General features: G+C 37.6%; 1 protein-coding gene across 15 annotated transcripts in view; it reads right to left on the minus strand.

The window, feature by feature from the left end:
• The window catches only part of ARHGAP12 (Rho GTPase activating protein 12), a 102,655-nt gene that overhangs the window by 45,794 nt on the left and 42,978 nt on the right, over nt 1-13,883 (minus strand). The gene's annotated exons all lie outside the window — the stretch shown is intronic.

The raw sequence follows: 13,883 nt of genomic DNA on the forward strand, positions 1-13,883 counted from the left end.
TTGCAAATCAGAATATATTACAGTAGTTAAACAAACCAACAAACTCCCTTTTTTGTTGTTAAGTACAAAAGCACAAAGGACAGCCACAAGATGCTGGGATGTGAAAACATGAGATTATTAACTATAAGGTAGATAGCACAAGCTATATTTATTTAACACTGAAACAATTTTTCAGCATATCTCCAGATGACAGCTGATAATTATGTCTTACAGTGGATTTGAAATACACTGGCATCATCATGAAAATAATTATGTCCTTGCCTTATTGAAAAACTTCAGCTTTACAGTTCAGGTATTGCTCAGGAACTGTGAGTAATGTGATCTTGTTCAAGACAAAACGTAGCATTTCTGAGATGCCACTTCTTAAGCAAAGATGGTTCCCCAACCTTTCTCCCTCACTGCTAGTACAGATGATGGTGAATGTAAAGCAGCACTTCTATCTTCTCAGGCAGATCTAAACAGACAGTTCAGTTAGAAAGATGAGCACAATGTTGTGACTAAGAGACTCTGGAAAACACCTGGACAGTTTACCTGTAGGCCTTTCCAAACAGATGCTTATTTAAATATTTTAGGCAATATCACCGAGTGTTCTAATTACCACTCTCTTCTAAGTGGATATTCTTATCCACCTAATTTTATTCATATACATGTACACAAGTAGAACAACAAATACCAACAAGAAAACAAAACCCTGATTTCTCATTAATAAATAGTTTGCTAACATGAAGGCCAGTAGAAAGCATGGTTAAAAGTCCATGGCACTCACTGAAACCACAAGTACTTTCAAATAAGCCACTAAAGTGTTTAGGAGAGAAATAGACTTTCAGATGTTCCACTTTTAAGGTATAATACAAGTATATAAAACACACCAGGCAGAATATAAGAGCTGTGATTATGAGATTGGGAAAGCAGCTTGTTATTAAACCAAATCGAATAGTTTCCTGGTAATGCACTGCCATCTCTGTATTTTAGGACACATTATTTAGGCACTCTAAAGGAAGGAACTACATAATTTATACCATCCCTTCCCCCTGCTTTGTTTTAATTCAGAAGCTTTGCTGCAGGCAAGTCCTTGTGCCTCTTGTTGCATCTTTCACAGGAAAAAATAACATATTGCATTACATAAAAGATCTTTTATAATGTACTTTTAAACATTAAAATCATAAGCTGCTAATCTAGGCCACATCTAATCATAAATTATCAGGGTTTGCTCAGGCAAGACAGCTTAGCATACCACACAATCAGATATAAACTGATTGCACCATAGCTAGAACCAAATATGGGCAATATGCACAACCAAAAGGGAAACAGCTAGAGAGGAACTTAATGAGATTAAAACAGGCATGGACTTGTTTTGTGTGCCTTTAAAAGAGAAAACACAGCTTACTAGATATAGCAAGTACAGTATGTTTAAGGCAAACCACAAAAGGGAAAAAAAAAATTGCAGCACCGGCAAAATAAGAGCGCCAAAACCAATTAGTATCCTCCTCTACCTAATTCAAAGGAAAAAAAAAAACCAGCTGTTATAAAACTTGATGAGCAGTAAGAGGCTATTTTTCTACTATCCAAGTCTCCAACCCCCAGCGCCTTTTTTTTTTTTTTTTTTTTTTTTTTTGAGGAGGAGGAGAAGGAGGAGGAGGATAGAATGGCCACCTTTGGTGGAGTTGCTCCTGAAAGCAGTAACACCATACAAAATGCTACTATGAATGAAACATCACTCCGCTGCCTTCAGGGATGAACCTCGATTCCCTGGGATGCTGCGAGAGCAGCCTAGAGGTCTCCTCTTTCAAGAGGCAGTTTCTGCATTCATTTCCCAACCGGCCTGCAGAGCTGCATTTCCCACATAAATCATCCTGCCATTAAACCCCTAAGCTTGTCATTTGAAGCCACAACATACACCTGCACCGGCAAATGCACAAACCTTCAGGTTCTTCCTCTATTTCAAGTAATTGGCAAAAGCAGCACCATCAAACACCCTGGCTGCTGCAGCGGGAGGCTGGTGGCTCGCACAACACTCCCGTCCTCCTACAATTGCTCTTCCACACAAGGCAATAAGAAGGATTTGCTGTCTGGCCTGCATTTGCCAGTTGCTTTTTTGTTTTAATTAAGACATGAAGTGCCATTATTAAAAGAACAGTTCTGTGTATTAATAAAAGTGTTTTCCAAATAGAAAGCCTATGACACAGAATGCTCAATATAGTTTTTAGAACAGTTCCTCAAGCAACACATAGGAATATGGCTCAAAGGTTTCACACTGAGGTTTTCAACGGTTTTAGCATTAAACCCAGAACAACTCCAGATGAAACTGCAGGACGTGTATATGCTAAGCCAATACTGGAAGCTCACAGCCAGCGTACTGCCACATAATTCAAGCAGTATAGTAGTTAAGTTTAAAACAGTAACATGATATGAAAGCATAATGAGGGGTTTTCTTCTGAATGCTCAGTACTTCCAAACTCAATATACCAATTTCTGGTTTTCAAGGGAAGCCAGAACTTTTGTCCTGAACAACAAACAAGACAGCTAACTGACCTGCCAACCAAGCCTCCAGCTACTTCCATTCCCTGTTGCACTCTCTTCTGACAGATTCTTTGGGGAGAATTGCAGGATTTTTGAAAGGCACCTGTAAGTTACTGCTTTCAGCGAAGCATAAGAAAATGCAAAGCCATCAATCTAACTACAACACGCAGCTTAGCTTATAAGTACGTCTTTGAGGGATACAACTTTCTTACCAGGAACTATTTTAAATAACCACGTAACATACAATAATACTTCCTCATACCTTGAGCCACACAAGGAGGTACGTTTTACATCTACAATAATGCTCAGTTCAACAGCACCCAACCTTATCAAGGGTAATTTTGTGAAGAATTTCTCATTTATTGATGAGAAAAACAGCTTTTAGGAAGCTCAGAAGTTTCCTGTAATTAACTTTAGTGTACTTTCTACGTCAGTGTCGACAGGAAGGTCAATCCTCTCCCCCCAGCAGCTTGGGAAGGAGAGTCCTGCAGAGAGGCAGGTCCCACTAGATGTCCCCGCAGAGCAACCCGGCCCTCCACCATCTCCTTTCCTCTCAGATGCCTGTTTTAAGTTCCAAGACTGTGTTCTGCAAAAACCTTTAATAGTTTCAAGCCAAAAAAGCATATTAATTTAACTGTATTCCTTTCATTTACCAAACCCATTACTCATTACCAATGTATAAATCCGAACAGAGAAAGCATTATCTAGATCAAAATAGTTTCTGACCACTTCCATGAGCGTTTTCCCAAAACCAGACATACACCGTTAAGGGAAACTTAAATATATGCTAAACACTAAACAGCTCTGTATGTACCTGAGGACTTCCAGATAGAACTTCACTCCCGAGCTTCACTTTTGCACTAACAAGCTCCAAATGCTCATAAACATGGAATTAAATCTATCAAAAGAGACTCTTTGTTTTCTCACTATCAGAATCACAAGAACACGTCCTTCAACAGGCCCATACACGCACACACAAAACGCCTTATACTCAAAACATTTCAACATTCATTTGCTATTTGATATGGATTTCACAGTTTTTCATGTTGCTTTCTCCTGCTAAGAACAGTGAAGGACTCTTGCTAGAAATGTGATAAAGAAAAATTAGAAAGCAGAAATACTTCTATGATGCTACAACTTGAATGAAAATGGTACAGCCTATTAAGCACTATGACAACTTTATGAATATAAGGACCTCTCCCTGAGCTCAGTAATGCTCTGTGTTTTAATACTTTAGAAATCTGCCATATATAAGTTCAGTTTCACAGAAAAGTCTGCTGGCACTGAATCTTTGCAAATTGATAAGGAAGAGAGTTTCATGCAGGCAGGACAAGGTTTCTAGGATCAACACACAACATTCTTCAAACAGAGACTGTACACACAGCTTTTTCAGAACATAGTTTTTATACTGACACAGTAGGAAGCAGATATGTGCCTTTAAATAAAACAACCTGTTAATCATTCATGAACGAACAGTCAACATTTTCAACAAAGGCCACAGATACACTATCAGGCCTCTGAGCACTTGAACGCACTGCAATGAAAAGCAAACGTACTATACTTCACAAGGTACTTTTAATTACCAAAATGCGTATCAGCTTCCCAGAGGACACCTTAAATTTTAATGTTACCTTATACAAATGGCTTTTTTCAGATGGCAGTATTTGTTTAAGTGTTCAAAATTAAAGGAAACTTAAAAAAAAAAAAAAAGGGTGGAGGGTCAGTGCACTCCAACAGGGTAAGACTGCAGTGCTGGGAGAAGCAAGGACTACAGAACTCTTCCCTATCCACCACCTAAAAATGCTTTTGGTTTATTTTCATACAATGAGAACACACTGCATCGAGCATGCCCGCAATTAAAAGAAAACATAGTTTCCTTGAAACTGGCAATTACCTTTTTCCTTTTATAGCACTTAAATCCAAGACAAAAACTTCTAGAACATAACTGCAATACTAGCCTGCAAAACTTGACCTACCACACGTGATTTTCCCTCCTTTACAAATAAATTGCTTTAGTGGCATGCCTCCATTTGCAGCTTTTCTTAGTGTTATGAACTTAAAATCAAAAGCTTCCATTTCAGTAGCAGCATTCCAATTGCTGAAATCAGCTGCTAAAAATAATTGTTAAAAAAATTTTTAAAAAAAGCAAATCTCATCTTAATACTCTTTATGAAGTTACAAGCAACAGATGGTCCATACTCATGCAAAAGAACAGCATTACGCTGAAGGAAAACAAGTGAATACTGGCTCTCTGCAGCAGCAAGCTGAAGAAAGGATAACAGGCACATCCCACAGCATCCCAAGACAGGCAATGAAGCATCCCAGTTCCCTCAACAACCGAGCTTCTTGCCAAGGAATCGCCACTGTCCTTTTAGGAAGGCCTGCGACTTCAATACCAGCTTTTATATCATTCCTGTTGAATAAAGAAATCTCAAAAACTCTGCAGTTTCATTTTCACGAAGTGACAGCTTCAACTAGAATAATTAGCTCATCTCCTCCTTCCTCTTTCTGCTCTTGGCTTATGTTTTCACAAACATGTTCTGGACGCTACTTACTTTCTGACATACTCAGGCACATTTAAAACTTGCTGTAATACCCAAAAATCCATGAGGGAGATTTTTCAGCAAGTCTTCTACTATGTCAGAGGTAAAGAGAGCAAACTAATTTAACAAGCCAAATTGAAATGGGAACCCAAACAATTTTTTAATGCACTAACCTTCTCCAACCTTAACTGGATAATTCACTCTCTAAGTTCTAAGGAATGCATAAAAAGATGACAGTAAATATTATAAGCCTGTTACTAGTTGACTATAAATTTCAGACAAGCTATAGTAATGCAAATATTTAAATACATTTAAGTTCTTGTGTTCAGTTGATTTGCATTATAAAGTGGTAAGAAAAAATAAACGACATTACAAAGCAATGCAGAATTAAAATCATCCCATACCAAGCATTCAAATAAATTTGCCTAGTAAAGTCCATTCAACAGTTAAATGTTTAAAATGTCCAATTTAAATATTAAGCAGGTACACTCAAAGTAATTGTTTCAAATGGCTAGTCAATCACTATTCAGCAGATTGAAAACAGGAAAATTAAGCATCTGATTTACTTAATTCTATCTTTTGGTCAATTTTGGAAATTACTTACACTGAATTACAGGCTGAGCTATTACTTTCTTCTTTTTCCGGAGATATTTACATACAAGGCATTTTAATATAAATAAATCTATTAATATTTTGTTTTATGAAACTAGATTATGAAACAAAGAGTCTTAGTACATGGGATGTCGTGTTCTGCCAGAATGTGCTTGTGTTATTTCAGCCGCTTAAGTTCCCTTCTGCTTTAGCTCTCCCATAACAAAAAAGAAATCCCAAAGTTGCCAAAAACATAAGTCTTCATCTGGTGGTATTGTAATGCCTTATCAATTAAAAAAATTAAATCTAAATGCATAGCAAAAAGCCTGTAAAACTAGAAACATTCCCTTTTCTCAGTAGCCCAAAAGAAGTGCCTTAAATTATTTTCATACTCATCAAGACAATGATTTATTAAATTGTACTGCAAAAATCCCGCAGCACAGAAAGCCAAGAGGTGGCTGCTTCTGTCACATTCACAAGCACTTACAAACAGCAGCGGAAAGCTGCTGCAGCAGGAGGGCTCTCTGGCACGCCGTGGCTTGCTACAGAGGGGAGCACTTGGCTGTGTCTCTGAGTACCAGAGACAACACTCCCAGATCATCCATCATAACAGACCGATGAAAGAAAATCAATGGGAAACCTTTTCTTCCTGTACACCCTACAGATTTCCCATTCACATTTCTGTAGTGCTCATAACCATCTCAGTGAGCAAAACTATTACATATGAACTTCAGAAGTTTATAGCAATAAAAGAAAGTATATAATTGATCGAAAGATTGCAACAGTGATGTCAAATATTTTAAAAACCGGAAATAAGATCTTACAATGAGATCCTTTGTGAAACACGCACAAAGATGACAGTGTTTACCGTGCTTGTACTTCACCACTTGCACAATCTAGCTTCTCCCTTCCACAAAAAAGCTTTTGTCCAAGGATATATACAAAGCTGCTTTTCCTATAGTAGAAAATTTAAATACCATATGAAACACGTTGCTTCATACGTGCTTACACAGCAAGCTTACCCCAATTAGGAAAGTGGCCGAATTTAACAATGTTGAAAAGTCAGCCAGTAGATTTCCTTCACTCCTTTTTTACCCTGTCCACTTCACCACATAAAACACTGATGCTTTCAACAGACATAATGTAGTATCTGTAAGCTATTTCAGAAATGTAGCCAGCACCTTGAACAACCTGGACATGCCATACAGTAGTAGATTTACACATTTATTCTTCCTCCACCTTCATGGAAGTGGTATCAAGTTGGTTCTGTAATAAGGATGTCTCAACAATACTAGCAGAAACACCAAGTTTATTCTGTGTTTTAGTTTAACTGCTGTCAATTCTTGACCTCTGGGGAACCCGCAGTACATGTCTGAATGCAGATTTGTAAAGAATAAAGCCGTTGGGAATCATTTGTGATATCTCTCAAGGATTATTTTCTATAAAAACTAAGATAGTACACTAAGAACACACCAAAAAAACCGAACTTGCTTTCTCCAGTGGAAAACTGCCCTATAATATGCCAACAGTTACTGCTTTTCAGAAGGGCAGTATCACAAGACCACAACAAGTTCTTCAGTTGTTTTAGAAGTGTTACAGCAGAATAACTGATACAGCAGAATGATCTCTTAAGTTTCAGAAGTACTGGAAAGCCCTCGCTTAACAAGCCATTTACTGTTTTAACTGATCTAATGTATAGCCATACATCTCATCTGGCTCAGAGAGATCAAAGTATTTTTTAAGACACATTAGATTATTAGCATCTTCATGGAACACCTCTATGTGTCACCATTACAGTACCATAGCACATCTAAAAAGTTAGCTCATATGAAATATAATTGGGGGGATAGAATGGTGTTATTTGAACTCATAATAGCTTAAAGGTCAAGAAAGTTTCCATTAGTTTAAGTCACTTCAAACTGAATAGCAATTTTTTCTACACTTTACATTTTCCAAAGTACAGATCCCATAGCATTTAAGCATACTTTTGAGGGTCCAGTGCTTACACAAAGCAGTGTAAAGCCACACACCCATGGAAAGTGCAGATGGGAAAGTAAACATCACCTCTGATAATATTCCCAAGTTACTCAAAAGTTACTGAAGTTGTATTACTGGGCAAGCTCAAAAGCCTTGAGTACCATTTGATCAAACAGAATGAAGTCTAAGTACTACCATGCAAGTTACCAAAAACCCGTGACTCAGTAGAACAAAAAATTCTAATATTCTACTATTTGAAACAGAAGGAAGCCAGACCCGTTAAGAATTTAAAACCTGTATATGTGTATATTAATGGCTTACTTTCCAAATATTAAGGGTTGGTTTGCTTTTTTTAAATAGAGAAAAGAACAATTTGCAAAAGACAGTTCTAAAACACAGCAGCGACCAAATCTGTGTTCTGTCAGAAAGGGTTTTTAATGCCAAACATTTGACAAGAAAATGCAGAACTCCCACACAATTTACAGCTGTTGTCCTTTTACTCTGCTGTAAAAGCAGATTTCACTTGTGTGAAACTCTGCTTCACTAAATGTTGCTTGTAGCAGCAAATTCTGCAAGCATTTGTTATGCTAGTATTTCTTTGTTATGTGTTAGAACAATTTCAAAATATCTTATTGAGCTTATGAACTGCAACGCTTTAAAGTTTTTAATAACATATGCAGCTGCAGAACATCACCTGTATTCAAACAGGATGAACAATGCTAATGTATCAGCACACTTACCGATACACTGGAAACATGTTATAGGAATAACTTGAGGCAGCAAACCCCAGTGAATAACACAGCTAACTGGCCTAGGAAGCAACCATGGTATAGTATGAAATCAGATACTAGAGTAATTTCTGTTGGCTTGCCTTACTAATATATTAACAATAATATATTCTGTTGTGCAACTGGTAGGCTCTACCCTTTCCTGAACACCCAGGCAGCTGCTACCCCCCACATCTGCTTCTCAGAGCTTTCCCTGAGTTTATTACTTGCAACTACTACTCCCAAGGTACTGCACTACTCATGTGCCCCAAATCTCCAGTAGGTAATTTCCTTGATTAGAATGTCCCACTTGGGACTAAACAGGCAATCCCTTCAGAAAACAGCCAGTGTAGCTATTTACACTAACTTTCATAAACATTATATTAAAAACCTGAGAAACAAGTTTCAATGCCACCCAATTTATAAACTAAGAGCAACATCTGAAAAGTATGTTCTAGGGATCCTGACTGGCTATACGGTTTCAGAATATATGATTTGAAGAACAACATTTTACATAGTGTCATGCTAGCTCTATACCTCTACAAACCAAAAATCAAATTATATACCCAAAGTCTAGAAAAATTATGACAAAACCTGTTCATCAAGTAATTTATTCATACTCTAACATAAAACAGACCTGGGTTAGGGAAATATGAATCTCAGGATATAATTGTTCTTAAGTCTGTATACCCAAAAAGTCCTGATTGTTTCCATACTTCTAATTTCAGGCAAATTTTTCAACAACTATCTTTAACACATCAGAATGTCTACTATTAAAAAAAAAATAAAAAAATCTCTTTTTTGCTCTTTTTCCTTTTGGAAGAACTGGTTTGCTCACCTTAGCAGAAAGAAAAGCCAAGAGAAAAGTAATTTGCCATTTCAAATGAGTTAGTTACCCTAACTCCCCATGCACACAAGCAAAGAATTTCCTTTGTGCAGAAAAGCAGAAGCCACACTGACACTTCTGCTTATACCAGAAGTTCAGCAAATTCTTTTGCTAATTCAGTTCATGTCACCAAATTAATACAGTGCACAGTTCAAAGGACTCAGCCAACAACTCGACGTTTAGAAAACAAGAAAAAACACAAATTTCTTTCAGAAAATAAAAGACCACTGATACAGTTTTAAGATATAGCTAAGCTGGTCTACTGGCCAACTGCGAACAAGAGGAGCAATGACATCTCCCTTCCTCTCCACAATGTTGATGTGACCCCTTCAGCAAGCTGACAGAAGAAACTAGAATGGCAGTAAGTTAATCCCGTTGAGACTCTGAAAACCAAAAACCAAACAAAAACATATTTAGAGTTGTCTTTGAAGTATCTGAATGACTTGGGAGACAGGAGAGCGAGACCCCGTCTTTCAGAACCTGTTAGCTCTTAAGGGGGTTTAGCTGCATCATTAAACTCCAAAGGTGGCTGGAAAAAGGCATTACCTTCAAACGCCTAAAACAGAATCAGTTATAGAAACAATAATAAGTCAAGAGGCGTCTATTTCTGCCAGGGACAGGGGGGACGGGGAACAACGGGCTAAATTAAGAAAAAAGTTAACTTAGGTATGGAGGGAAGCAAGGTACAAGGAATGAAACCTTGGAACAGTCTGAGCAGGAAAATAGGGAATTCTCCTTGAGTGCAGGTTAGTCGACAACTTTCAAGAGCACTTTTGGGATTCTTGCTTCTGTCCCTCTGCAGTGAGAAAGAACCACGTTGGGGGGGAGGGGGGGTCTCTATTTTCATTACTCTCACAAGGTTTTGTATAGCTTCACACATTTGTAACCCTCATCCTGAAAGGCAGCACATTCACATCTGAAGTTAGAAACAAATGGAGCAAGCTATTAAAAACGTACAGTAAGAAGCTGTTTTATTGTACAACTATGCACAACTAAAATGTTAGGCTTAAATCCTTGCTTTTTGGTAGGAAAAATCAACAGCCTATAAGAACGAGCAATATAGTACCATAGTGATCGGAGCATTAAAGAACATACCTGAAGTAGAAGAGGCCACATGCCATCAAAGGAAGAAAGTAGTACCCCAAGTAGCTCAGATGGATAATAACAAAGATTTTTAAGCTGAGTAAGGACAGCTCTTCCTGTCACCTCAGAGTACAGAGCACAGTAGTAGTATGAATGATAAGAGTGAAGAGAGAAATACAATTTTGCTCACTATCTTAAGTCCTCCACTTGGAGCAAAAAAACATCTCTGAAGAAAGTTTTTTTGTTAGTAGTTTGAGAAAAACTATTTTAACACAAAATACAACACATGCAATACTTTATATATACAATATAAACCAAAACATTTTCCTCACAGCCACCCAAGCCCTTCCAACTGCAGGAAAAAGGGTATCATACTGATGCCTGATGCACCTACAAGATAAAACTTGATGGTAAGCTTTACTCATTATGACTATCTCAGGCAACAGGTAAACCGAGGTAACTGCAAAATAAGCACATCTAGGGAACTCAGCTGTTGCACAGACTACGGTGTGAGTTGCCCACTTACCAGTGAGGCATTTGCCAGTTCTGGCAATGCTCGAGATCTTCCACCAGTCTGCATGGACAGGCACAAAAAAAAGCCTATCACTCTGTATCTAATATATTACCTTACAGAATTAGGCAGAAAAGGGATACTTTTGCCACAGTTGTCATCAAATGAGATGGAATGGAAAGTTTAGCGAGGCAAAGGTCTAATATATAGTCTCAGCTATGCTGGACTGCCATGTCTCTCAATTTTTATTTTATTTTTCTTTAAGAAAAATAGGAACAGTACATTGTTCAGAGTGCTTATAGTCACTTCTTGCAAAACTTAATTAAAAATCCATATTACTAATATTAATTTTTAGTAGAAAAACCTGGGTCAGGTACGGTGGGAATATCTTAATCAATTAAAGCAAGAAAAGATGCTATATTTTCCTCTCCTCTGCAAACCTCCAGGGTATATCAATACTTAAAATAAGTTACAACCCAGAAGGGTTATAACTTCAGAAACATACCAGCAAGGAAAGGGGAGATTCCTCCCTGCTCCCACCACCCCCCACCCCCCAAAAAAACCCAAAGGCTGAGGACAATAGCAAAACTGACATGGATAAAGCAAGAAGTTTCCACTGGATCTAGTCATGCTTCCGATTTCAGACATTCCCACAGATCTGAGAGATGAGTTTTAGAGAACTGAGCTTCTCAGATTTCAGAAAAATAAGGACATGCCACCATTCACTCAGTCACATCAACCCCATAGTGGTTCCTGTCCTGTTCACTGAGGTGGTTAACCCAAAAAAATTAGTAAGATGCAAAATAAACAGATAGGAAGATATACACAATGCTATACTTTGTGGGATTAATACATAGATTTTTTTCAGAGCAGGCAAGTTCAACATTGGCCAAACCCACTACTGTGTTCAGAGACAATCACAAAGGCAGTGAAATCATCTCTCTAGACTAAAAAGCTTTCCAGCACAGAATTTAAGTCACCCAAAGCAACATCCTGAAACGCTCCAAATGCTTGTGCTTCAATTATTCTTCCTTGACTATGAATTATCACTTCACAGTCCTCAGAAATGGAGCTGGTAAGTCAATTCCAGGTGCAATTTGAAAAAAAAAAAAAGTTTTAAGTTAGATGGCAAGCCCTACATGTTTAATGAAGAGCAGTTTTACTGAGACCTGTGGCCATTTCCCCCTGGCTCGCTTTCACAGCTGCAGCACTTACAGGAAACTTCAAGTCACTTGTGTTCCCTCAAAAGTTGCAAATAAGCAAATGATGAAACAAGCTGCATTTTGTAATACAAATAGAGGTCTTGCAAACTAAGTGAACTGAGCTTTGGGACTTTTGCTTGGCTTTTTTTAGCTTCTGAGTAACTGCAGTGCAATCTAAACTTCAATATTTATTTGTTCAGAAGCAGTCAGTTGTAATTTTTGCAGCTCAAATATAATTTCAATGTGGCCATTAGGATAAAAAAAAGTCTGTGGATTGTATGCTACAGTAATTGAGAAAGAACCACAAACTAGCATCAGTGCATACAGTCTATGGTATGCCTATTGTATCTTAAATAAAAGAACTGGTGAGGAGACTAAGGCAGCATCACATGGTCTAGAAACTTACTTTAAAAAAAAAGCGTAGGCCAGAATATTCAAATAATAACAAATGGGTTCCTCAACAACAGACTAAGCCTATCCCCAGAAGGTTAGCACAGCCATTCACCCTCAAAAGCCAAAACTAAATCTAAGTATCTCCCCTCCTCCAACAATCATCTTTAAACATAACAGTTACAGGTTTCACACAGAAAATTACTGTATGATGTTTGCTGGTACACATTACAAAAGAGGTGTTAGAACAGGTTCTAATTGTCCCTCATGTCCTACCTGAACTATTGAGCATTTCAAATTAAAAAAAATTAAAAATAAAAATAAATCAAACCTTAACATTCACCTAAAATTATGACAAAGGAAAAAACCATAAACAAAACACTGAAAGTACCTCCACTGCCAGGCTAGTATGATTACTGTTGAACAGGCACCCATATGGATTAGTGGTTAAGCACCATGAGAATATCAAGAGGTTACAGGCCCACTCTGTAGAAAAGCTACCTGATTTTAAATAAGAAATTAGGTGCTCTGAGAATTAACATCTCATCAAGCTTTCAGTAATCAAATTAAAATATATTTTCTGACTCCTCAGATCTACTTAATAGGAAGCAGCTCCCCTTCAGTACTTCCAACTATACACTGGTACAAAAACTGAAACAAAGGATGGTTAAACAGCACAGCATGTCAGCCAAGTTCCCCATAACATAGTTCAGAATATTTATTTTTTTAAGCACCCATTTTAGGGGGTTATATTGAGGTGAAAACACTTGTAGATTAGACTGATAATTAACATGATCAACAGAAATATTTCCTCTGCTTCACTGTAACTTTTTCTACAACTTTTGGTATAAATCAGACAATGAAGTCACTACAATTATCCCTCACTGTGTTATCTTTGAGTTCTTTGATAACTCAAAGAGAAAAAGAAAAATATTAGCCCATTACCTAACATTTGACATCCTAAATTGAAATTACTTACTTAAAAGGCTTGGAACTATCTGTTCAACATAAAATACTGTGTTTTCTGTAGAAGCCAACTGTGTAAGTAACAGGACACACACAAAAAAACCCCAAACCACACACTTATTCCAGCTTTCTGTACTGATTTCATTCCTTCAGACAAGTATCAACAATTAATCATAATTAAATGTTTAACAGAAAGCCCCCCACTTGTTTGCAGGTCCTTCTCAAACAAAGTTGTACATAGGATGAAAGACCTCTTATGAAAAGCTGAAACAAAGAGGTGCAGCCTGCCAGAAATAAGGGGGGGGGGGGGCAGCCAAATATTTTGATATTTCAAGTACAGGCTCCATCTCCAAAGGCCTGCTGTCATAGTTAGATCAGTCAGGACAAGGTCTGTCAAAGATGCACTGATCATAAAGATGGCATCTGGTCTTCCCATGTGTGGTACTA

The sequence above is a fragment of the Haliaeetus albicilla genome, chromosome 2, assembly GCF_947461875.1.
Source record: "Haliaeetus albicilla chromosome 2, bHalAlb1.1, whole genome shotgun sequence".
Classification (NCBI taxonomy): Eukaryota; Metazoa; Chordata; class Aves; order Accipitriformes; family Accipitridae; genus Haliaeetus; species Haliaeetus albicilla.